The sequence below is a fragment of the Rhinolophus ferrumequinum genome, chromosome 25, assembly GCF_004115265.2.
Source record: "Rhinolophus ferrumequinum isolate MPI-CBG mRhiFer1 chromosome 25, mRhiFer1_v1.p, whole genome shotgun sequence".
In the NCBI taxonomy this organism is placed as follows: Eukaryota; Metazoa; Chordata; class Mammalia; order Chiroptera; family Rhinolophidae; genus Rhinolophus; species Rhinolophus ferrumequinum.
The window spans coordinates 16,262,827-16,287,689 of record NC_046308.1 but is presented as its reverse complement, the minus strand read 5'-3'; the positions used below and the strand labels follow the sequence as shown (position 1 = coordinate 16,287,689).

General features: G+C 48.5%; 1 protein-coding gene across 1 annotated transcript in view; it reads right to left on the bottom strand.

The window, feature by feature from the left end:
- Positions 1–24,863, bottom strand: part of SEZ6L (seizure related 6 homolog like) — a 177,179-nt gene that overhangs the window by 80,946 nt on the left and 71,370 nt on the right. The gene's annotated exons all lie outside the window — the stretch shown is intronic.

Below are 24,863 nucleotides of genomic sequence, written 5' to 3'. Positions count from 1 at the left end.
CTCGTAGAGGGAAATTCACTCACCCGAGAACATACTGGGAGAGCATGGTGGAACTGGGATTCAACCCACGTCTGTTGGACATATGAGCCCCTTAAAGCCTAGCTCTATGCTCTTTCAGGTACTGTTCAAAGCATTCTAAGCACATTATCTTATTTAATTTTCACAGTAGCGATTTATTTATTCATCCATACTTTCATACAATCATTCAACAGACTCCTTGAAAACCCACTGGGTGCCAGGCGCTGAGCTCAGCAATGAGAAAGGAGGTGTAAAAAATGGTGGAAACAGTCTCTCTTCTCAGAGGAAGGTGGGGACGAAAGGGTGGTGAGCTAATTCCAGAGGTCACGCTGGTTTCTCCAAGGCACCTACCTCTATCTGAGACTGGGGGGCCAGGAGCAAGGGGTGTCCTGCAGTTCATCCTTTACCTCTGCCTGTGTTGTCTGAGTTTTCCACTTGGCGTAAGATAGAGCCTTGCTGAGTGATAAGAGCATTAGGTGAGAACTCAGATCTCGTGTGGCCAGCACCCAAAGTCACATAGGATGGTCACGTAGACCATATTTAGAGTCTTTTGGTCCCAAATATACGTTTTAATGCTTTTCACAAATTTTTATGGAAGTGTAACATACACGTAGAAAAGTCCACTCAGTGAGCTTCCTTAAGCAGGACACACCTGTATATCTAGCAACCAGATCAGGAAGCAAAAATTGCCAGTACATTCTCTATTCACTGGTCACACTCCCCTCAAGGCATTCCCCGATTTTGCCTTGTATGTTTGCGAATTCGTTTGGCTGCTTATGAATTCATTGGATAATTATGTAACACGCTCTTTTTGTATTTGGTTCCTTTCGCTCGTTACATTTGTAAGATTTATCCATGTTGTTGAGTGTAGCAGTCGTTCATTTCTTTTTTATTGCTGCATAGTATTCCATCTACTATGACTGTACCACAAATAATCCTCCTGCTGAGGGGACTTGAGTTGCTTCCCGTTTTGGGCTATTATGAATAGTATAACTGTGAATATTGTATTATATGTACTTTGGTGCCCATGTGTACTCATTACTGTTGGATATATTTCTGACAGAATGGTGGTTGTACAGTATGGCATCTTTAGTAGATACTGCCACAAATTTAGTACAAATCTTCCGATTTTGATTAAAAAAAAACTATCCAGCTGCTTTCCTACAATGCAGTAACTAGTAGACTGATTGAAACCTAATGTTGTTTATATAAATACTAATAATTACTACTATTTTTATTGCCGTTCTGTTGTTTTTATCCTTTTAGGACCTGGGAATGAAGGCACATGCTAAGCATCACATGAATGGTTTGGATGAAAACCTGAACCAAGTGAATATCCAAAGAGGCCAACGAGACATTATTCTATTACAAATTTCCACTTTCCAAGGGATGGTTGGCCATGTTTCATCTTCATTTTGGTGCCTGGATCATTAGTGAACACCTCGATACACCCTTGAATTGGGGATTGCTTCTTGCAGCTCCCTCTTTAACTAAGCATGAAATAAACCCAGGGTCCTAGGCTCACCTGTAATGAGGTTTCAAGATGGCTACCCCCATAGAGGGGCAGGAAGGTAGGGGTGAAAGGTGGAGGGTGGGAAGGGCAGGGATTCGAGCCATGAGATCGTGCCTCAAGTGGCCAGGAGACACTAGGGAGCACTTTTCATGAGCTCCAGCCTTAGGCAACCAGGCGTTAAGCTGGTGGTAGTGCATCCCCCGTGTGCCATCTTGAACCCTCTTGGATGAAAAAGAGATGAAAGGAGAGGTGCAAAGAGATAAAACTGTGCAATTCTGCAATGGTCCAGCATTTACATATCCAAGAGGTTTGAATCCACATCTTTACTCTGCAGGGCAGTGGAGACATCCATAGCTTCTAATCTGCAAACTTGCCTCTTACATTTTTGTGCATGTGCACACACACACACACACACACCCCACAAACACCAGCACAATATCCCATTTCCAAAACCTTTACTAATTCTGCTATTATAACTTAAGTCTCCTGCTTTGTTTGTTTGTTTGTTTCAGAGATGCAAAGGAATTCTTATTTTATAATAGGGGGAAATGAGCCCCAGGGAGAGAAAGCAACTTGTCCAGTGTTACTCAGGAAGTAACAAAACTGGCAACAACAACTACAATAAAAACAACATCGCAACAATGATAATTGAGCCCTTACTCTATGCCAAGAACTGGGCTCAACACTTTATCATGCGTATCATCTTATTTAATCCTTCTGGGTCAAGTCCTACCCATTTTATAGATTGGAAAACTGAGGTTCAGAAAAATGAAATTGTTATCCCAAATCTTCTGGCAGTCAGCTTAGCACCGTCCTTGGGTCTGTCCAACTCCAGAGCAATTGTCTTTAATTCCTTCTTGCGTTCTTGGCTCTCTGGCACAATCCCCAGTGCTATTCTTCCTGGAACATTCTTTTCCTTCTTGGATGGCTTCTCTTCCCTCTTTTCCTGGTCCTCTCCCTTTGTGCACGAGGTTTGTAACACGAGAATGACAACTCACTGGCCACAACTAGATAGATACTAGGGGGTGAGATAATGCAATATCGATCTTCCCAGGTAGACTCCATTCCTTGTAGCTGAGAGGAAGGGAGACTAATGCAGAGCCGTGGTGGATAGTCAACAGCATCTGTAAAGCAGCTTCTGCGACAGGCAGGATAACATGCTTTATTAGCCTCATGACAAGACAATGTTTTGCCATAATTTTTGATCAGAGACTGGGTGATGTTAGCATCCAAATATGTTTGGGAGGCGGTCACGCTGCGTAAGTGGTAAATGAAAAATAAAGTCCCTGGTGGGGGCTGGTGTACGGAGAAGTGGGATTAGCCTCGGTTTTCCAAAGGGACACAGAAAATGCAATGTACGCTCAGACCTCCAAACGATGAAGCCAGGGTTCCAACGATGACCCTGGGACGGGGTCAGTGACATCTCTCCACGCTCAAGATTTAACCATCCCTTGAAGGTCCCGAGCCCCTGCAAGGAAACCGTGGGTATTGCCTTCCGCCAGACCAGTGTTTTTCAAAAGACCATTTGCCGCAGAAGCTTCTAGGCTGATTTTTCAAAGGCAGATTCCTGGGCTTCATCCCAGACCCCAGTGAATTAGAATTTTGCAGGGTGGGATCGAGGAATCTGCACTTTTACCAAGTACCCCAGGTGAGTCACATGCCCACTGATGGTGGAGAACCTCGCCTTTGGGACTTCCAGGCATGGAGAACAATTACATCCCATAATAGCGCCATCACCATGGAAAGCTGCATTACACTGCATAATAGCGAATCATGTACTAGTTTATAGCCCTTTTTCATGTGCACTGCACAGTCCCATCCATTCCCTACTTTGATCCTAGAACAAAAAAACCTTGTGGGAGAGACATGCTCTGTCCTATTGTGCAACCACAGCAAAGAAACCCTGGCCTATACACCCGACTCCATCCGTCGAGATTTTATTCTAAGTTCACTGGGATGTTTCTGGAGAGGTTTTAGCACAAGGGGTTACGTGATCAAATAAAGGCTCTGGGTCCCTCTCGTTGCTGAAGGGAGAGTGGACCGCAATGAAAACAAGTCGATTCTGGGGGACCCGTTTAGGAAGCTCATTTCCTCGCTGCAGGACCTCGGCCACGCCATGCCTCCTCTCTGCGCCTCAGTTTCCTTTGGGACGGCGCGACTAGGCGAAATGAGTCTCCTTCTATCGCTCTAAAACTGTTCTATGAGCTAATTCTGTCTAATTTTCTGTTAATGCTGGGTGACCTCCTTTGGAAGGTGAGACAAGATCTGAGAGGCTGGCCTGTGTGAAAGATAGAGTCCTGGTGCACTTTGCTCGATCCATCTTCCTGCCTCATCAGCTAGATTCGCTCTACGTTAAAAAGGAACTCCCAAGGCAGAGAATGCTTTGGAAGGAAATTGGATTGGAATTTAATTGATGGCCTGGGCAATATGCCACAGCTGTTAAATTCCCCTGAAAAGCCAGCTTATTGTTCGATACAGAAGCAACATGGCTTTGTTTGGATAATGCCATGTGTGTGAATTCAGTTTCTTCCCCATTGAACCCGCTGTGAGTAGAAGCCTCTCTTTGATGCCAGTGGGCCAGATGCAGGCCAGCCCCCCTCCCCCGCCACGGCCTTCACACACGTCCTGGTTGGTGGAGTCTAGAACTCAGCAGACCCTCCAAATCTAACTCCTGTTTCTATTCTCTGCAGCCACCTTCCCTACGGTCATAATGATCACGTGATCCGTCCTCTGCCTTAAAACCTCTCCATGGATCGCCAACATCTTTGCCAGCAGCCCTGAAATCACTATTCTAGGGGCTCTTGAGAGGTGTGCCACAAAAGTAAGTTTGGAGATGCTTTCTTTTCTTGGATAACTATAATGCCCACCTTCATGGTAAAGGCTCTGACAAGTCCTGCAGCAAAAAAGAAAATGTGTCCAGCTTGATTTAAACCATGTTTCCCAAATCATTTGCACAGGAATTCCCCTCCCACTCTCCCCTTTATCCACATCTCACTATTTGTGTCTCATCAAATAGGGTTCCGCAGAATTCCAGCCTGGGAAACACTGACCTATACACAGAAGCACAAAACCTTTTAGTCTGGCATTTAAGGCTCTGTGTAGAAAAGTTCATGAATACATTGCCAGCCTCGTGTCCTGTCTTCCAGTACTTACCCTACAGTCACTTCAAACTCCTTCCCATTTCCCAAATCCCATGTTTAGGAATTGCACTGGTTACAACCAAGCCTGGAGTCACTGAATCCACTGAATCATACTTTCACCACATCCTAGCAGTGTGAGCTTAGAGAATCAGCCCCCGTGACCTCAGTCTCCTTATCTGTTAAATGGGTACAAGAGCCGCACCTCGTAGGGTAGTTGCGAGAATTAAATAAACAGATGTATGTAAAGAGCCTAAAACATAGTAAACATTTAGTGTTAACTCCTGACTTAATTCTATTGTTATACCCACAATTCCCTTGGACACACAACTCCCTCGGTTGGAAATACCCTCTCACTTCTTGGCTATCTGGTGAACCTCTACTCATCCTAATTGTCTTGGACCTGACATCATCTCTCTGTAGCGCCTTCTTCACATCCCTTTGGAAGAGATAGGCACTCCCTCCCCCATCCTCCTGCAGCCCCTGACCTTCCTTCTTCCCTCCCTCCCTCCCTCCCTCCCTTCCTTCCTTCTTTCCTCTATTCACCTAATTTAATTGAGCCCCAACTCTGAGCCTGCCCCTCTTCTGAGGACAGAGTGGAAACAACAGTGACTTCGTCTCTGAGCCTCCTGCAGCTGAAATCTAGAAGGAAAGACATACGGGAAATAAAGCATGACACCGACATTAACTGTCACCAACAGGAGAGCTCCGGGAACGCTTACTAGGCCCTGGTTTCCATTCTTGCTCTTAGTGTACTGCATTTTAATGACTTGTTTTCAGACACCTCTTCCCCACCAGACAGGGACTCCTTCGGGGAGCCAGAGAGCAAGTGTCTGGAGCACAGAAGATTCACCTGAAATGTTTACTGAATAAGACGAGGACCTGGGAGCAGCAACGCTTGGGGCTGACTCTTATCCCTCTGTCCCTTTGGACCAAACAGACCTGCCAGCTACTGGGACATCTAGCACTTGGAACCAACCATAAACCCAACCCCTTAAGGAGGAGAAGAGAGAATGACCTGGTTTATTCTATTTGAAGAACTCAGAGCTCCCAGCACCCTGGGTGCTTCTCAGAGCTCCATTTTTATTTCTTAAAGAAAAATAATAAACCAGGTTAGTGCTAAAGAAGATGAATAGGAACGGAGGCAGGCTAACTGGCGGTCTGCAGCTCTCTGAGGTACTTTCCCTGCCAGTTCCAGTGAGAGGGAGAGAGAAAAGAAACGATTCTTCAAATAGCTCTTCTCTTTTTGGGGAATATGTAATCGTCTCAATTAAAACACAGACCAGAATATTTAATGGCACGGAAATTGATTTTGATGCTATTTAAATAATTTTCCCCCAGAGAAAACGGGTATTACTTGGCCTAATTTGGTGGAAGCAATCATTTCCTTCCCAGCTCAGAACTTGCGTGCACGAGCAGCTCTGAATTCGTGTCAGGCTCAGAGGACTTTTCCTGGCGACCAGAAGGGGAAGGAACCTAAGCCACTCAGGTCAACGAGAGAGATGCCCAGCGTACACAGTTAAGAATACTTGCCCCAGTGACACATTCTTCAGTGCGTCCCATTCTTCATTGTGTCCCTGTAGCCCTGTCTATAATGCCAGCAACTGTGAGCTAAGTCGGGGAGAGGTCAGTGAGGCGAGGTCCTGGACGATTCCTCCGCCTCTAAAAACACATCTCATGCGATGTGAACGCCTGACGCCCTTTAGGAGAGCCGCACGCCGGTTCCCTCTGAGCTGCCTTTCTTGGGAGACGGTACGAGCAAAAAAATGAACCTGCATTTGAGGCTCACCAGCCACTCTGCTAGGCACTCATACCCCCCGATGAAAGTGCTGCATCAGAAGTTATCATTGACCAAGGAAAAATCCATGGGTTGAAAGCAGGGGTCAGCAAACTATAGCCCTTGAGCCAAATCTGGCCCACCATCTGTGACTGTAAATAAAGTTTTATTGGAACACAGCCACGTTTTCTCGTTTACAGTTTGTCTGCGGCTGCAATAGCAGAGTTGAGTCATTGTCTCAGAGGCCGAATGGCCAGCAAAAGCTAAAATATTTACTGTCTGGCGCTTTACAGAAAAAGTCTGCCAACCTCTGGTTTGAAGTATGAATATTTTAGTAGTGAAGAAAATTAAAAGGTAAACTATCAGCAATTTCATGTGATTCAATTTAATGCCTCATTTATGTCTTAAACCCCAGAGACTGCATAGCTTGTTTCATTCATCTTCCCCATTGTGCTGGTAGAGTAAACAGAACTAAAGCCCAGAGAGGTTAAGTGACTTGCCCAAGGTCACACAGCTGAAAATTGACAGGATCAGGACACAAACTCAGGAGCCCAATCCAAGATAACTGCTCTTCCTGCTCCCTGCGGTTCCTACCAATAAGCCCTGATGGAGTCTGTGCGCTGTTGTCAAACCTTGTGCACTTGCAGTCACCAAATATGAAATCCTCCCCTGCAGTGCTTGCTCTAGCAAACGCAGCCTCAGTGTCTGACAAGAATCCAGAATTAGAATTACCTTGAGTTTATTCTTTGTGTGACTAGCAGTAGATTTTGTGATTGGAATCCTTGATCTGAGAGCTGGCCAAAGGTCATCTTCCCTGTCCCTGTTGAAGGGTTTAGAATTATCTCGAAAGCAATGGGGGTTCAACAGGGGGAGGAGGTGACATAACTAGATTTGCATAGGTCACCCTACTTCTGGCTGGGCCTTGGAGAGGGGACGGCGTGAAAGCAAAGAGGCCAACCCAGGTGAGAGATGAGGAGGCTTGGTTAGCAGTGGAGACTGAAAGTGAATCAGAGTTAGGATAGACGGGCTTCTTCTCTCGACTCTTGGTTTTGGGATTGAATTGAATATGGCGAGGGGAGGGGTTGAAAGAGGAGGGGGTGTGAAGGATGGCGCCCAGGTTTCTGCTTGAGCAACTAAGTGGAAAGTGGAGACTTTCCTCGGAAGGGAAAAGTTGAGCAAGGGCTAGTTTGGGGAAGAAGATCCGACGTGTCATGCAGGTCACTGCCGAAAGGGGGAACTAGCTACCTCAATTGGTTGTTGGGAAGAATAAGGGAGATCACCTTCGTGCAGAGCTAAGCATGTAGTCTGTGTTTCTTAAATACATGGTTTAAGAAGATGAAAGGGTATCCGTAGAGACTTGTGGTGGGAGGGAGAGAAAGTGGCTTCTGGAGTCAGAGAGACCTGGGTTCAAATCCAGAGTCTGCCACTTACTCACCAAGTGACATTGGATGACTTATTTCACTGGTCTGAGTCTCAGTGCCTCATCTGGTGACCTGGAGACATGGATGGGTAGGCACACGGACATGTCTCTATGAACCCTCTGATGTGCCTGGCAGGTTGGAGCTACTACTACCAGCCTTGGGTTACACCTGAGGGCGATGGGGCTCGGGGATGAGAGAGCACCTGCTCCAGATCACCCAGTGAGCAGTGGGGTGGGACTAGGAAGCCCAGCCCTTGGACTCTGCAGGATTACGGTCTCCAGGTCTGCCTTCTGGGTGGCGGTGAGAAGGAGACCGAGGGAAGGGCTAATGTGGTGTCCGGCACCCAGGAGAGCACGGGCACAAGGGAAGTGTTGACGGGTATCAAATCTTTCCCGTTAGAGTTGAGGGGAACCAGCGCTGGGTGTCCTGGGAGGCTTCCTTGAGGAGGTGGCATTAGAGCTGAGACTGAATGATAGTTAATGTAGCAGGGGAAGACTGTAGGAAGAAGGGGAGATGGGTGTGGAAGCTCAAAACTATGAGATCAGTCATTCTGCGGATTGCCAAGGACCCAAAGTTCTCTGTCTTATGCTGAAACCATTCCCTCATCCTTTGGCTCTCTTTGGGATTCTAGTGACCTCCTGCTGGTCTCTTTAGCGACGGACCTTTCTTGTGGTCAATCATTTCTGTTCCGCATCTTGGACTTTCCTCAGCCTGCTGTCAAACTGTGCACACGTCGGTCCTCCCTTTCTCCATCTTGCCCTTTCTCGCTCAGATTTCAGGCTGTTTGCTTAAAGATCACCTCTGCAGGTTTCTAGACTAGGTCAGTCCCCATTCCATGCTCCCTGAGCTCCCTGTGCTTCTAATTACTTCTTCAACATTGGTCCTGCCCCTTGGGAAAGAAGTCTGAGAGTGGGAACAATATCTGTTTTAACGAACTTAGTACCAGCAGCTCGGAGATGGGCACGTCCTAGAGATTAAATATGGACTTGCACAAACAGATGAAGGAATGAGTTTGTACACTGCATCCTGGGGTCCTTCACCACATCTGGATGATTCATTTTCCCTTCCTCCCCACCAAAAATGTCTATAGATTGCCGCGAGGAGAAGTACCACCGAGTCTCACATCTACCTCCCATGTTGTTCCACGCCCTCAGCAGGGTTGTGGATTCCCTTTTTTACGTCCCCCATGCTACTCTTGGTCGCTTGATCACTATTCCTGGAATTTTGCTTTCATCCCACTACAACCCAGCTCCTTCCCCCCTGGAGACAAGAGAAAACCCAAATAATTTTACTAGCATTTCAAGGCAGTCCAGGGCTGGACCAAACCAAGCTCCCCCATCTTACTTCCCTCCTACTGGGATCATTTAGGCTCCCTGTTCCCCACCCTGAAACACTCACATAATTAAAGTCCTTTGGTCCCTTCGGCTGCTCCTCCTGGATCAATTACACTTCTTCCTCAAAGCCATCGCCAGTCACCCCAGGACAAACTGACTTCTCTGAAAGACCTGTATCCATTTTGTTTGTGCCATGCTTTGCTTTTTTTTTGTCACTTTATTTCTATGTTAGCTGTGTCTACCCCACCACGTCAACTACGTTCTTGCAAAGGATAGGCCTTATGTTGGCCAACTTGGTATTCTTACAGCACCGAGGGCTGCATGCGCTGTAGGCATACGCTGCTGTCAATGTAAGAAGCATCCAAACCTGTAGAGAATTTTTTTATGAGTTTCCTTGAGCTAAATGTATGACATATGCTCCGGAGAATAACAGTTTTTGCAGCTTGTCTTATGCATTTGAAATTAAGTAGGAAACATAAGGAAAATTAAATGGAGGTGGAGGCAGCAAGATGGGGATTGGATTATAGGATAGTTAACAAGATGATGTGCTCTCTTCAGGGTGGTTACCACTTATTTCAAAGGTGTGTTCACCTGGATACACAGAAACAATGGGCAGGGCTGCTTAAGGCAAAGGTAAACCTTTCACTACAAAGTTACAGGCCTGGGGCGTGACTCCCCACTGTGACCTACCCAGTGAGGAATTTATGATCAGCTCACCCTGTGAAGTTACTTTCCATAGAACCCCTATTTTTTTGCCCACACTACTTAACCCCAGTGTGTAACACCCATTTCACCTGGAACTATTTGTTCAATGCCTGTCTTCCCCGTTAGATTGTACATTTCATGGGGGCAGGGACCTGACTCATCTTTACACCCGCTGCTTTCTGCACCCTTGCAGTAGAGTAAGTACTCAGTAGTTTTGAACGAAAACACCAAATACATGCCTCAAACTGATGTTTATCTTTGCACTATATATGTGCTTTATGCCCCCATCAGGTCTCCAAGGATGAAGAATCATGAAGTGGGGGAAGGGATGACTTCCCCACCCAGGCCCAAGGGGAAACTCATTTTGTAACTGTTTGAAACATACGCAAACATTCATAAAATGACATGCCTAATTGGTCATGTGTAAGTCATGGCTCATTGTTTTGTGTTTCTTTTTTTTTTCTTCTTTTTTTCTTTTTCAATAGCACAGAAATCACAAACTTTTCATCAAGAGGTTAAGAGAAAACTGTGAGCCCGGAGAGAGATATGACAGACCTGGTCAGCATTCCAGGATTAGAAGAAGGCCCTGGAAGCACATTGTATTTCAGGACAATGGATAGCGGCTCATTTAGGAAAGTTTTCTAAATACAGGAGCTATTCCTGTAGTGTAGTGACCTGAAAGGGTCATGCCCTTACGAGCTCCTACATCTGTCTTAAGACATTTCAGGGCATCTCTCCAAGTCTAGTCTCCTCTTTATCCCAAGGCCCCGGCCCCCGACTCCTCTCTGCCTCGCTCTCTCCTGCTGCCTCAGTCTTTGGACTCAGTTTCTGCCTGTCCCCGACCCCTATGGATCTCTGCTTTTGGTATTTCTTAGTAGACTTTGCCAGCTGAGTTAAGAAGGAAAGCTAGTTAGAAGCGAGTAGTCTTGCTGCCGTGACGCCATGGGTTCCTCCCCTATACTTGCAGCTCAGATTGCCCTTCAAGATAAAACTCTTATTTTGAACATCCTGACTGTACACCTGGGAGGTTTGCTCCCAATTCCTCCCAAGACTGTCAAGGAGAGAGGGAGGTACCAACAACAATCACTAGCTTGCGTATCTTGGTGCCAGCCCATTGCATCCTCACATCCCAACCCAAACCTTAACCCAAAGCGCTTTCCTCTCTCTCGTGTGGAACAAAAAATGTCATTTTCTTCTCACTTCAGCTATGGCGGTAGTCCTCTCTCTAGCCAGACATTGGTCTTTCATTTCTGCTCCTTCCGTAAACAGTCACTCACAAAGTGCTGTGATTGTTCATGGTCTCAACCTCATGTCTACCCCTGGTCCAGCCATGCCAACTGGCCCGAGTCACCATCAATCCTGCCTGGATGACTACAATCCTCACTGGACACCCTCCTTCTATTCTCTCCCTCCAAAAGATCCTCCTTCCCTGAGGATTTTTCTAAAATTTAAATATGACCATATTACTCCTTTGCTTAACATCCTTCCGACATACCCTAAGAATATGGTTTGACTCCTTCAGATATTCTGTATAAGGCCCTCCTGTTCTAGTCCAGGCTTGCATTTATAGCCTTGACTCCCTGAGTCCCTGCCCTGGACCTTTTATCATTCAATTAACCGATTATAAATACATTTCTAGATACATGTAGTATAAGCATAGTGGTTAGGAATATAAGTCTAACAGCCAGCCTGCCTGGGTTTGGATCCAGTGCTGCTACCTGTATGTGATGTCCTTGTCCCCAAGGAAAGAGAAAAAAAATATACAGTAGCGCCTACTTCAGAACGTTGTTGTAGTCGAAATGAGAAAATTAGCACAGAATGTTTCACATTGTCCCGTTCTCATTCTCGTTACACGTGCTGTGTTATCTGTGCTTTGGTTCATGCTGGTGCTTTTGCCCTCTCTTCTGCACCAGGTTAATTGCTAACAATTTTGGCAGCACCTCTTCAGCTCTCAATTTAGGCAGCACCTCTTCCATGAAGCCTTCTTGGATTCTTGGTCTGGGTTCATGACTCCCCGATCCCTTCTCACACTGCCCTGTAACCATTCGTGTGTCTGACACACCATGTGAGAAAGTTTTCCCTTTCTCCGTCCTCAGTGCCCGGCATAGGGGGACGCACTTGGGTGACATCTGTTGAATGAATGGATATGTAAGAATCTTACTTTCCTCTGAGACTGTGTATACAGTCGTCCTGCAGTATCCAGGAGGGATTGGTTCCAGGAACCCCCTCAGATACCAAAATCCACAGGTGCTCAAGTCCCTGATATGAAATGACATAGTTTTGCAAATAACCTACGCACATCCTCGTGTATACTTTAAATCCTCTCTAGATTCCTTGTAATAGCTAATACGATGTAAATGCGACGGAAATAGTTGTTACACTGTATTGTTTAGGGAATAACGATGAGAAAAAAAAGTTTGTAAGTGTCCAGTACAGAGGCAAATGTCATAGGCCTGACATAGTATACACGTCACGAACAATGTAACTTTTTTTCCAAATATTTTCCATCCTGGTGGGTTGAATCCATGGATGCAGAACCCTTGGATACAAAGGACCGCCTGCATTTCAAAGGTCCAGGCTGTGCCTTCTCTCCAGGTCTGCCTCCCACAGCTCTCCACCCAGACCTGGGCAGAGTGGTTGGTGCTCACAAAAGCCTTTTTAGCTCCATCGAATTGGGAATGACAGACTCACTCCAGGAGTCCTCGTATGGTCGTCTTGATGGGGAGAGAGGGCAGCTCGATGGCAGGAGAATGCTGATAAAGGGGGCCAGCGTTGGTATAAGCCATTTATTCTCCTGAAAGAACCAAAGCTAATCTTTCATGAGCAGTCTGGTTGGATTCTTCTTTCTAATACAGATGTTATCAGCGTCTTAGATGTGATAAACTCCCCGGGGTTTTTATAAGACTCTGAATGTTGGCTGGAGTTAAATGCCTGCTCTTCTCTGCGTTCCAGCAACTCCCTCCACCTCAGCGAGCTGCAGACAGTGGACTGCAGGGAAAACCCATACTGTCCTTGCAGGCTGGGTTGGGGGGGAGGGGTCCTCTGCACCACCTACTCCTTCTTCCCATGGCTACTCCTCCTCAGTTTTCAGATGTCTGCATAAACCTCCTCCAAAGAGCCTTGTCCAGCCACCTTAAATTAAGAAGTCTTTATAAGTTTACTGTGAGTTCCACGGGGGCAGGAATCATCCCTGTCTGGTCTGCCATTATATTGTGTGCCAACACAGTACTTTGCACATAGTACATCCTCAGTAAAAACCTATGGAACGGAATAATGGAGAACAGAACCACTCTCTGCTTGTTTCCTCTCCTGCCAAGTGAGAGAGTTGAATGGGATTCTGTAGGGTTCCTTCCAGGTCCCTTGTCTCTGAACTTGCAGGAATGAGATGAGGAAGAAAGCATTTCACATTGGGTGCTTCTCTTCTAAAACTAGAGCCTTGCGAGATGCATTCATCAAGGTCGGGGTTTCTCAACTGCGGCACTATTGACATTTGGGCTGGATACTTCTCTGGGGTGGGGGTCTGTCCTGTGCCTCACAGGATGGTTAGCAGCATCCCTGGCCTCTAGCCCAGCCAGTAGCAGCCCCAACCCCAGTTGTGACAACCAAAAATGTCTTTGGGAGCAAAGGTGCTCCCCACCCCCACTGGGAAGGGCTGGCCTAGGCCGAGGCGGCCTGATGACCATGCTGAAGGGTCTGGACTCTGTCCCTCTTAGCATCTACCCTGAACCTTTCCTGCTGCAACAGGACTGTGGTTCCCCTTGAAGGACTCTCATCAGGTGACAAACTCCCTCCACGCCTACGGATCTCAGACGTGATCCAGTGTCAGGATTCCCTGGGAGGACTTGTTAAGACACAGAGTGCTGGGCCCCAGAATCGCTGGTTCAGCAGGTCAGGGGAAGGGCCCCTGATTTTGCATCTCTAACAAGGTCCCAGGTACTGCTGATGCTGCTGGTCCAGGGGCCAGACGCCAAGGACCAGGGCCTAGGGCCGCGGTTCCCAGCCCGGGCAGCACGTGGCAACCACCTGGGGAGCTTCTCACAGCGCCATCCCTGGCCACACCCAAATCCCAAGCATCAGCGTCTGTGGGGTGGCACTGAGGCACCTGCGCTTTTTAAAGCTCCCCGGGGATTCCAACGTTGCCGACAAGCCTGAGACCTTCTGGCCTGTGGTACAGAGCGAGCTACACTGGCTAGACCTCCTATTTATTCCAAAAAGCCCTTTCACCATTTTGTCCATGGGGAAATGCTGAAATGGAGGAAGCCTGCTTTTCATTCATGGGTGGGTTTCCCATCCACTGTGTTTCTTCACCGATTAGCTTATCTCCTTGTCCCCCATGCCTTTGTTATTCTTTTGTCCACACCTCCCTTTCATCCCTTAATACCCCACCGGCTTATCTGCTTCTCACTCTTCACCTAGTCTCTGATCCATGTCCCCCCTTTCTCCACCTATTTGCTCACGTGCCTCCCCATTTTTATCTTTGCTCCTTTATTTTCGTGGCTTGCTTTGTGAGCAGAGAGGGCAGGAGAAGGATGAGTAAGACAATAGGACTTTGCACGTGGAGCTCACCCCACCTCCCCTTCCTCTCCTGCCTCCCGTCCCCTCCTAATCCTCCATGAGGCTTCAGCGTCACCATCACTTCCTTGATCTCCCAGACTAGCTCCCCGCTCCCCTATACTCTTATGACCCTACAGATCTCACAGACGTAACTTTACAATAGTTTTTAAACTATATGATTACTGGTGGTCTGTTGCACTTGATTCCATGAGGGCAGGGGCCCTGTCTATTTTGCTTTCATTGGATTCCAGTGTGTAGCACAGCGTCTGCCCCTGCGTTGAATGACTACTGTGAGTTTGGACCCCTGCCACAGGTCTCCCTCCCCGTCTGCCTCTGGTGAGGTCCTTGGTGCTGGTGATTAGTGGACATGGAAGTGACAGCCCCAGGACTCTTTCCCCAGCAACCGTAGGCCCCAATGGATTGTGGGATCACCTAGAAAGACAGATACAAGCCGAATCCCCACCATCGTGGCAAAAGTTATCCTCAGTGGTGATTTCTCCAGCTGGCCTCATGGGCTGCATTTTGACCCAGGCTTGTAAAACCCCCAGACAGTCCTCATTCATGTGCAGAGGAAGGAGGTTTGCGGCAACACTCCTGGTTGAGAGGGTCACCTCTTGGACTTTGAAATCCCTCGCTTTTTGACAAGTCCCCATCAGAGGGGACGACAGGTCTCTCTCCAGGCCTCCTGGGGTTGGGCTGGGAAGCTGTTGGCAATTGGCACAGACTTCGTAAAGCATGAACCAGGCTCCTAGGAGGAGCGAAGGGTAACTTTGCCGAGCAGACGCTAGGGCCTTGGAGAGCTAATACCTTACAATGCCTTCACATCCCGAGGCCAGAGGAACACAAGCAGTGGGAAGGGATTCTAAAGTGATCTTCAGAACCGGTCTGCACCGCGCATCCCAGGTTGGCCCCATAGGAGTCCCATTGATCAAAGCAAGTGAACTGTAGAAATCAGAAGCACTAACTTCCCGACCCGCAATGAGCACGGAGGATCAGGTAGCAGAATTCTGAGGACTGGAGATGGCCCGCAAGCTCGTGCCTGGAGACCCCCACCCACTGATAGAGACCCAAATGGGATGCTTCCGGGCGTGGGGGCTGCCCACTAGCTTAGCTCGCTGGGATTGTATTCCAAACCTTGTGTGACACGACCCCTGACACCGACCCGCCTTCCCAAATCTCCCCAGATGGGACCGATGCTCAGGTCTCTCCATCTTAATGCTAGCTGGGAGGGGAGATTCATGAGGATGCCACTGCTTTTGGAGTGCCCCTCATGTGCTCAGCAGTCTGTGAGGTGCTTCTGTCATGCAGGGTGTCATGTGGGGTCTCCGGTCCCGCTCCCTGCACAAGAACGCAGGATATGGTGAGGCCAAAAAGGAACACCTATGGAGCCATGGATAGGGGAGTCATACTACTATATTCTTGCTGGCGGCTGGGTTGGAGACGCAGGAAACAGAAGCCACACGATCTGCAACTTGCCGTCTGCTTCTCTGCCAACCAACCAACCAACCCCTTGCTAACTGCAATCCCCGCTTGCTAGCTCAGCCACGGCAGTTATGCAGTGGCCAATGGCTAACTGGTTATAGCTGATGGCCAACTAGTTATAGCTGATGGCCACCTACTACCTGAGCCAGCACCTTTCCATGTGAGGCGAGAGCCTGGAAAGAGTTCTCTGGGACTCTGTCCCCACAGCTTCCTTCCATGTGTTAATTTTATTGGAAATATCTCCCTCCTCCCTCCCTCCTTCACTCCACGCCTCCCTCCTTTCTTTCCTTTCCCCTTCCTTCTTTTTTCCCCCTCCATGCTAGCTATTGCAGCAAATGGGCATCTTTATGCATCCGACTTTTGCTACTATTGAATCCATTTCCAAGCACACATTCCCTGGAATGGAATTCTTTGGGCAAAGGGCGTAAAGATTTTTATAGCTCTAGCTGAACACAACTGCCATCTTGCTTTCCTAAGGGGTCTTTCAAATTACAAAACACCCGAGCTTACCGATGTTACAATAACCTTGTCAGCACCCAGTGTTACTGGTTTAAACATTTTGAGCTAATTTAGTCAGTGCAATGTGGTCCCACGAGGGCTTTCAGGTGCATCCACTTGACCTCTATGAAGGATGAATATGTCCCATGAACTTTCCACGGGTGGTTCATGTTGGTGAATTATTTAACTATGCACTCTATTTGTGTTTTGTTGTTCAGGTTTTTAAAACGATAACTTTGAATGAATTATATAAAAAAAAACCTCCCTTTATCAAAATGTGTTTTCATTAGCACCTGTCCCAGCAGACTTTTAAGGTAGTTTTTCTATGAAAGTTTCGTCCTGCAGGTGGATCTGTTGATGCCCTGTACATGGGTCTGGACTTTAGACGTGCACAGGGACCCAATAACCAACTTCTGTCCCCTTGGGGGCAATCCTGACCTTCTTGAGAACGTATGCAATAACTTAAAATCAACTAAACAGTTCCACGAAGGGATAATGAGTTCATGATTGTGAAACTAAATAATAATTCAACTAACTAAATAAACTCAACTCAGCAAACACTTTCTGGGCTTCTGGTACGTACGAGCAACAAGCCAAGCACCACGGATTCAAAAGCAAAGAAATCAAAGCCTCTGCTATCTTTTTTGCCCTTTTTCACGCAAATAGACGAGGACGTTGAGAAAAGGCATTGTACGTGGGAGATAGGGCAGACGACTTGAAGTCATGTGTGAGGACAGTGAGAACAAAACACAACAAAAAACCAAAAATAGCGGCAGCAACGACAACAAAGCAAGTGAGAGGTTGGTGAGCAGAGGTGTTGCACGCAGGAGGCAGAAGGTGAATGGAGATAAGGATGAGGCTGGACACGTCCTCCCTGTACGTAAGGCCAGGCCAGTGGTCAAAGAGGGGCTGGGGAGCAGCAGGACCCGATTTAAAGCCGAGTTTGTAATTGACTTGCTGTCCATTACAGCCAGTCACATGACCTGGGCCCTCCTGCGACCTCAGATTCCACATCTGTAGGTGGGGGCATAACATCGGTCAGCTCGGGTGTTTTGTAATTTGAAAGACCCACTCTTCCAGCTAGGTGTGAGAGTGCAATGAGCTGGTACTCTCTAGACTCTTAGCACACACCGTGCCTGGCTCAGAATTAGGGCTGGAATACCGTACACTATTATTGTTAATATTGCCCTTTGTTAATTTCGAGAACATTGTCGACAGGCGGTCAGATATTTGAGGCTGAGGAATGGTTCTGCCGAAAGGTTTTTCTCCGGTGAAGTGTGACCTTCAGATGTCAACCCCCACATAACTACAAAAATCATGAAAAGGCTCAAATACCCCTTTTCCAAGGTTCTTTCTCCTCCAACCCTTTCCTTTTTCATAAATAATTCTCTAGCCTAGGGCTTCTTAAACTTCCACATGTACACCAGTCCCCCGGGATTTTGCTAAAATGCCGATTCTGACCCAGTCGGTCTGGGATGGGGTCCAAGCGTCTGCATTTCTAACGAGTTCCCAGGAGCTGCTGCTATTGCTCGTGTGCGGACCACCTGTGGAGTCATGCTGTCCCAGTGGGTTTCAGGGCGGTGGGTGATCTCAGGTGATGTCTTTCGATGGAGTGGTCTTAGGACTAAAGGCATCCAGGAGATGAACGGGGGAAGGGGAGAGCAGTTTCCCAGGTGTGCCGGGCATGAGCTGCTGCACATAGGCCTGCCCCTTGGCTCCAACAGGCAACGTCTGAACGTGCGTTTGGAGACAGATGCCCACCCCGGCTCAGGGGCTGTGCGTCTCCCTGGCCTTGGAGTGAGGCTGTGACCTCCCCGCACACCACTGAGCGGTCCCTGCAATGACAGCCCCCGTGCAGGGGGCACTGACTATGTGCAGGCACTTTGCTGCCTTGGCCAGAATCTCCCCAGTAGCCCTGAGGTAGCCAACAGTTGTTATACTCCCATTTTACAGTAGAGGAGACTGAGGCTTGAGAAGGCAATGTGTGCGGATCCAAAGTCTAACTGTTAGAGGAGGCAGAGATGGGATTTGAATGCAGAGCTGACTCCAAACCTCCCGCCAGCACTCCGGACCCCAGTCACTCACGCCCTTGATGCCTGACTCTTCTCCAACCCTGGCAGGCCCTGGGGTAGCCTCCGGGAAAGGAGAGCTGATTAAGGAATGCACAGGCTTCAGCAGGGTTCAGGGCCACGAGCGGGGCTGCCCTGCTTAGCAGCTTCCGCCGCTGGGCTGTTCCTGCCGAGCTTGCAGTAGGACACACCACGTGGAGTTCTTGGCCTCAAAACCAGATTCTTTTTCCAGTTGCTCACCCACACCCCGTGAAATGGAGTTGGTGTTTTTTTTTTCACCATCAACCGAACCTTTGGTTTTCAACTCTGAGAACCCCACCCCGACCCCCAATCACCCCACCCCATCTCCTTCTAGAAGCAGGGGGCAAGGTGCTTCTCCAGAGGGCCCAAGATGCATGAAGTAAGAGTCAGAATCCCACATCCAGGCCCTAGATGAAGTGTCTGATGGCTGTGTAACCAGAGTGAGTCTCTTTACCTCGCCGCACCGCACCTTCTCAGCTGTGAGAAAGAGGGAGGTACAACAATGTAAATACCACCAGTAGCTACCACTTAAGAAGGACTTACGGGCAAGGCACGGTGTTTCCAGTTACTCCTCATCATGACTCTATGAGGTAACAATGTCACTATTCCCATTTTCCAGATGAGGACACCGTGGCTTAGGGAGCTAGTAGAGTGATGCTGAGCCCAGAGGGCTTTCTGGGTATTCGGTGTGACAATGTGTACAAAGCACCCCGTGCGCCCAAGGTCCTATCGCTGGGTGGTCGGCAGGGCCTTTGTCTAGCTATTGCAGTTTTGCCTTGTCCCTGCCCTGCAATCACACAAACGCATAATGAGCTCTCTGTCCAGGCTGCTGCTCTGTGAGGGCTGCACAGAGGGAGGTCTGGCGGTTGGGATCAGAGTCAGGCATCCAGGCGTGATCACCTGGAGACGTGGTATTCTAAGAGCTGTGCATGGCCCGTCTCGCAGAATCCTCCGAGCCTTATATGTGATTGGTACTGTCTTGTCCCCACGTTACGGGAAACCAAGGCCTACAGAGGGTGTATTCATTTCCTGTTGCTGCTGTAACAAATTACCACCAACTGGGTGGTTTAAAATAACAGACACATATTCTCTCTCAGTGTGGAGGCCCGAAGTCCAAAATCAAGGTGTCTGCAGGGTCTCGCTCCCTCTGAAGGCGCTGGGAGAGATGCCGTCCTTGCCTCTGCCAGCCTGTGGTAGCTTCCCGCAATCCTTGGTGTTCCCGGGCTTGTAGCTGCATTGCCCTGATCTCTGTCTCCAGGGGCACAGGGGGCTCTCCCCCGAGGGGGGTCTCCCCTGTATGTTCACATGGCTTCCTTATGAGGACACCTGTCTTCAGGGCACGCCCTAATCCCATACGACCTCATCTTAACCAATGACATCTGCAAAGACCCTATTTCCTAATGAGGTTACATTGGGTAGTTTCAGGTAGACATGAATTGGGGGAGGGTAGTATTAACCCAGGAGAGAGGAGGATCGACGTGTCTGAGGACGCGGCAGAGCTCAGAGGCGAACCCCAGTTCTGTGGTGCCCAAGTTTGTGCTCTTAGCTGTTAACACAAGCGGGACCTCTCCATCCTGCAAATCCCGTCACTTACTTGGGCCTCGTGCACACCTGGTCTGGGCAGAAAGAGCACGGCCCGGCAGTCATGCCACGCCATGGGATGAAAATCTGGGATCTGCCTACAAGTACGACAGACATCTCTCCACCTCTCTACTCAGACAACATAAAAGAGACCTCCCGAGTCTGCAAGACACATTCACCCACAGCACCGTGCGAATGGCCTCCCAACAATTTTACGTGGTTTGCGTTACCACCACCACCACCCCCCATTTGTCTGATGGGAAAATGGAGACCCAGACGGTATCACGAGAACATGCGTTGGAAAATGGGTTGGAAGCTCCAAAGTGCTGTTGCTAATGAAGGGGGTTATTAATAACTCTAATTAAGAGCAGCCACAGCAACGCTAATAGTCTGTACCCATTACAGATGCAATTCTGTGCAATAAACATTTCCAGGCACGGTGCTAAGTACTCAACAAATATTATCTCATTTAATTCAATTAACGACAGCAACCCGGGAGAGACGTTGTGAGAGTAATTGACAGGGGAGGAGGAGCGCTAGCAGGTTGGAAACTGATGCTCTCGCATCTTAGAAATCTTTTTTCCCCCTTTTGGGTGTTGGTGAGGAAAAGGGAAGAGAGAAAGAGTGGAGGCAAAGGGAAAACACAGGCTTTTCCACAGAGAGAAATATGAGAAAGCCTGTTTCTACCTCCTTCTCCAGATTAATAACTGGAGGGGGTTGGGCTCAGGAAGCAACGTGCCCACTCCTGCCTCCCTCCCTCCCCTCCTGCCTCTCCCTTCTTCCTTTCAACAACTGTATCAACTGTGTGCCCTGTACCCTGGGTGAGGGGTAGAAATACAGCCATGAAGTAAACCTGGTCTACGAATGTGCTTTTCTGCTGGAGGAAGGGCTGTGTCTTATGAGGGTCTAAACTTGGGATTCTCAATCCATTTGCGGTCATCTAGGGTGGAAATGCACACACAACCCAGACCTGGTGTGGGAACTCAGGGACAGGAGATTTGGGTCAATTATGAAGACTAAGACAAATGAATATTTAATTAACTTGCCTAAGAAGTCTCAGTACCTTCAAGCAATTCTATCTTGATGTATGTAGAATACAGTGTTTAATTCCCATGAACTCTTTTCAGGTAACTATGGCTAAGGGAAGATAAAAGGGTATTGCCTTGTCTGCTTTGGTGTAATCATTTTATATTCTCAACTAAGGAGGATATTGACAGGTCTCATTATCTTTGCATCAGGGGTCAACGGTATCGGGGTTACAACAATAGCACTAATAATAGCAATAATAATTCTCACAGCAGCAACAACAATACAAATAATAACAATCAGGCTAAAGAACTTGCACATAGGAAAGGGGCCCGGGTCTCCCTATGGCACATAGAGAGAGGGCGATGGAGGAGAAGGGAACCGACCCTCTCAAGGTCACGCGTCAAGTGGCCAGCTTGAGAGGAGGACCTGGTGCCAAAGAAAAGAAGGACCACTGGCATTTTGACGTGCCCCCCCTGGACCAGGCATTGTGTGGGGAGCTTGGCAAACAGTATTGCAAGTCATCACCAGAACCCTGAAGACAGACCCCATCAGTCCATCTTCCAGATGGTCTGAGACCCCTGGTGTAGGATGCAAGCCAAGAGGGAAGGGCGGGCTTGGGAGGGTCCCTACCTGGAGGAGGGAGTTAGGAGCCTGCAGAAGGGGTACAGGGGTGTTTCAAGGGCTACCTGGGAGCCCACGTTCTGGTTCCAGCAAAACAACTTTGCCTCGACTTTCTCTCCCTCACCCCTCCCAAATCTAATGCATCCCCGTCTTTCTAAAGCCAGGCTTTCAGCTGCCAGAGATGCTGGCTTCAAGGTCCATGGGAATGATGCCTGGGGAATTTGCAGAGCTACCTTGGTGACAGGCAAACAAAGGTTGCCATGGAAACCCTTCATCCCTTCCCAGACATGCCGCCTGTTCTCCCTCCCCTGACGCTCCATCCCCGGCATCTTCACTACACAGGGGCCAGGTTGACCAGACAGCTCCAGAGACAGGCAGCACGCAACCGCCTCTCTTCCTTTTGATGTACACTCACCTCTCTGCCTCTGGCCTCCTTCAAATCCACCCTATACATGCTGCCCAAATGATTATCTCTTGTCCAGTTCAAATCATGTCATTCCCTTGCTTTAAATCTGCCAGGGCTCCCCCATTCTGGAGGGAGCCAGCACAAACTCTTTGTTGTGGTCCTTAAGCCCCTGCCCCCAGTTTCTCCACAATATACTACACGTGAGGATTAAAATCCCACTGGTCCGTGGGCTCCAAGAGAGACCAGGACTGCCTCCTTCTCGTTGCTTCCTTGGTGCCTAGCAAAACTCCTGGCTCCCCGGAGGCACTGAGAAAGCAGAAAAAAATAAAGCAGAGAGGAATAAAAAGTGAAAAGTGTCAACTTGTCCTACCCTCAGCAGACTCTCTGCTTTAGTTGTCCATTGGACAAATTGAAATTCAACATCTTCCTTGAAGTTCCCCCTCCAAGGCCAGGCAGGTCCACACCACAACTCTCTCTGCCCAAATCCTACCAATCCTGAGAAGGTTCAGCTCAGCTGCCACCTCCTCCAGGAAGACTTCCCAGATGCCCATTTAGAACAAGTGTCTCTCTATTCTAGGGCTCACTGTGATGAGCTGCGTGTGCACAGAGCACCTTCTCCTCCCCGCTGTAAGCCCTTTGAGTTTAAGGAGCCGCATTCTTCGTCCCTATGTCCCCAGTGGTTAGAACTTTATATCATGAGGTGCTCAGGAAGCAAACATGTTTCAAATTTATTTGCCTCAAAGGCCACTGTGACTTTCCATCGTTCCAGGACGAACCGACCTTGTGGTATGGCTAGGTTCACAGTTGCAACACACAGGCAACTTGGGTGATGGATCACTCTGCTGCTTTTTCTTCTCTGAGCGGCTTCATGAGTTAAACAGAATCACCAGACCAAACGGCAGGGCTCTGCTTCTGTCTTCGGTCTTTGGCCCTTTGACAGTCTGTTCTCCACACATCAGCTAGAGTGATCCTTATGCAACCTAAGCCACAACAAGGTCGCTCCGTGGCTCCAAACCCTCCTCCCCTGTCATTCCAAGTAACAGGCCCTGCGTCTTTAAGACTATAGGCTGTTCTATCTGGCCCATCTCATCTCCTCTCTTCCCTCCCACATTCAGCTCAGCACCTCCTTTCTGCACAGGATCCTGCCCCAGGGCCTTTGCACTGGCTCTTCTCTCAGTCTGGATGCTGAGCTATCCCTCAGCTATCCACATGACTTGTGCCTCCTTCGTTCAGCTTTTTCTGCTCAATGTCAGCCTCCTCCTAGAGTTCTTCTCTCGTCATTCATCACTTGAAATCCTCCTTACCCAGCTGACTTGCCTTCATGGAACCCACAGCTCTCTGACATGGTCTATGTATATTTGTTTACCTTCTGTCTTCTTATAGTAGGTCCGATTGTCTCCACCAAAAAGATATGTTCAAGTTGTAACCCCTGGCACTTATAAATGTGACCTGTATTTGGAAATGGGGTCTTTGCAGACGTAATCAACTTAAGATGAGGTCATAATGGATGAGGGTGGACCCTAAGGCAATGACTGGTGTTCTTATAAGAAGAGAGAAATTTGGACACTGACACTGAGAGGAAAGTGCCATGTGACGACAGAGGCAGAGATTGGAGCGATGCGTCTACAAGCCAGGAATGCCAAGGATTTTCTCCAACCACCAGTAGGTAGGAGAAAGGCGTGGAACTGATTCTTCCTCAGCTTCCAGAAGGAACCAACCTTGCCCACACCTTGATTGCAGAATTCTGGCCTCCAAAACCATGAGAGAATGCATTTCCGTGGTTTTAAGCACCCCAGCTTGTGGTTTTAAATAGTAGCCCTAGGACGTGAATACACCACTAGACTATCAACTCCACGAGGACAGGGCTGTACGTTTGTTTCCTGCCGTTTACCCAGCACCTACTCCAGTGCCTGGCAAGGCTAGGCACCCGACCAGTATTTTTTCAGCTGAATGAAGGAATTCGGCACCAAGAACCTACTACATGCCCAGCCCAGTGCTAAGCTCTGAAGTTCTCATTACCCCTAGGCGGTACCCCAGCCTGTCCTCTTAGGAATAACCAACCCGAGAGTAAGAGCCGTGATTCCCAAACCGCTTTTCAGTTCCCTAAGCACCAGTGTCGCACATGGCCCTTGCCGATCAACCAACAAGCTTGAGACGTACTGCATCATTATCTCAATTCTCCAAACGAGGACGCAAAGGCTCAGAGAGGTGGAGAGGTTTGCCTAAGGTCACCCAGCAGGAGCGGGGCTTGACACCAGGGCAGCCTGCTTCCTACAGAAGAAGACAGACCCCAGACCTGGAGGTTAGGAGAGCATCAGGAAGTAGTGCAGAGCCCATTCGGATGTGTGTGTGTGGAGAGCCTACTGTGTGCAGTGAGCTGCTGTGCTGGGCATGGCACACGGGCCCCATGGCCTGAGACAGAAGTGGGGGAATGAGGCACTGGGATCCCAACAACCAGTGTGGGCAGCACATCGAATGCCAGGTTCAGGGAGAGCTGTGTGATTTGGGCAAGTGATTCCCCCTCTCTGAGCCCTGGGGAGGCATCTGCATCCCTCATTGACTGCTCCCCCGCCCCCTTCCCCCGGCCGAAAAATCAGTTTTCCATGAGCCTCTTAGGTATGATGCTTGTCACAGTTTGCACCAAATCTCTTACTGCACCAGGAATCATGACATCTCACTTTTAATAACTCGAGGAAG